Source organism: Poecilia reticulata, linkage group LG1 (genome assembly GCF_000633615.1).
Source record: "Poecilia reticulata strain Guanapo linkage group LG1, Guppy_female_1.0+MT, whole genome shotgun sequence".
NCBI classification, from domain to species: Eukaryota; Metazoa; Chordata; class Actinopteri; order Cyprinodontiformes; family Poeciliidae; genus Poecilia; species Poecilia reticulata.
The window spans coordinates 6,061,810-6,063,562 of record NC_024331.1 but is presented as its reverse complement, the minus strand read 5'-3'; the positions used below and the strand labels follow the sequence as shown (position 1 = coordinate 6,063,562).

Genomic DNA, 1,753 nt, shown 5'->3' with positions numbered 1-1,753 from the left:
ATATAGTACAAGCGGCATTTTAATTTTAAGCATTTATGAATTTTCCTTGTCTTCAGGACGTGTAGCTTTCACAAAACATGTCCGTAGAAGTTAATCATGTTTACAAAAAACAAAAAACGAATTGATCTTTCAGTCGCTCTGTTGTAGTTTTAACGCAAATGAAAGACAAAAAGGTGTGCCTTAGTATAAATATTAGTTACGTACATTTAATAAAATCTATTCAGCTAACTGTTTTTCTTGTTTAGATAAAAAAAAAATAAAGTTTATTAGCTTTTAAACACATTTGCTATGAGCGGATCAAATTGCTGTATAATGTTTTAATGGTGTGTTTTTTTTTATTTTTATTAAGAACAACTGTTTTAGCTCTCATAAATTAATCTAAGTTTACCAGCACAAGCATGACACGTAATGAAGCCAAAGAAAACTGCACATAGTTTTTGATCATTAATGAACAAAAATGCTACTTTATTTCAAACGCTGAACAAATTTAAGAACCCAAACTCTGATGTTCATCGTCATGCCTCTTTCTTTTAGACATATATGTTGGTAGATGAGAAAATAATGATGAGAGTAAGAACAAGCAGGCTCGATGTCTGAGGAACAATTACCTCTGGCACATAATTGCTATGTGTCACCCAACAACTGTAATCAAGCACTTAAAGTAATTGGCAGTGGGTCTTTTTATTGCTGCATAAACTCATCACACTTCAACTTGGTTCCTTCCAGTCGGTAGTGAGCAAAGACTCATTAATCCATGAATCTCATAATAGGAGTGGTCCCAGGATTGAGCCTTGGGGTGCTCCGTGTGTGCTTTTTTTCTGTTTTCTTAGCTTTGTTAGGTTCACCACTGCTTTATGTTGTCCATAATGGCTTTAAAACGTTTCTGGTCTTCATGGATGAAGAGATTTAAATCACTTTGCTGATTTTCGTATTTCTGTAGTTTGTTGCTTTTTGAGATCTGTGTGCCTACTTCATGTTGTCAGACAGGTTCTATGAAAGAAGACACGTCTTGATTCTACAGCCATAACCTAAAAAAATAAAATAAATAAATGCTCCACATAAAAAAATTACAAAGAAATTGGGTAATTACTTTTTCACAAAATCCCAGAGTGGTTCGGACAGTGTTTATTAAAAAAGAAAAATCCATAACTGAGTGAAAGCATTTAAACTCTGGTGCTGAATTTTCTCTATTGCTGTCCAAAAACAAGTTAGTTTGGGACCATAGATAAAGCTGATCTGACTGTGACTAAAATGTAATCCTAAACCTGAATCTACTCTACTGACAGTAGATTGTCAGGAATGTGCAGGTAGATATATTTTCACTTTTCTTTCCAGGAAGTCCAGCTATCAAATGTCTTGTTTCAGCTTGAAACAAAATTAAGTAAAGATATTTTTTCACTGTTTGAGATAATAAACGGTATTGACTCAAGGAGAAAAGTCTTTATTAAATGGTTTGAATTAAACTTGTTCATCATTTTAGAGAAGAGAAAACTAGATTTTTTTTGACAGACATATAAAGGTGGTGATGATGCAAGGCACGTGACGTTTCTGCTCCATTTCCACTCCGAAGTTGTTTGTATTACACACGCTTCCTGTTGAGTTGCGTTTCTGCGCTTTGGTTTGGTTATAGTAGTATATAACTTTGAGATAATCGCTGCATCGTTTGGTGATGGAGCCAAGAATCGGGTGAAAACTGATTTCCACATCACGTTACAGAAAAATTTCCCATTGCTTTGGATGAAAATTATATATA

General features: G+C 34.0%; 1 protein-coding gene across 2 annotated transcripts in view; it reads left to right on the top strand.

Moving 5' to 3' along the window:
- The window catches only part of LOC103475697 (beta-1,3-galactosyltransferase 2-like), a 7,774-nt gene that overhangs the window by 464 nt on the left and 5,557 nt on the right, over positions 1-1,753 (top strand). The window lies entirely within an intron of this gene.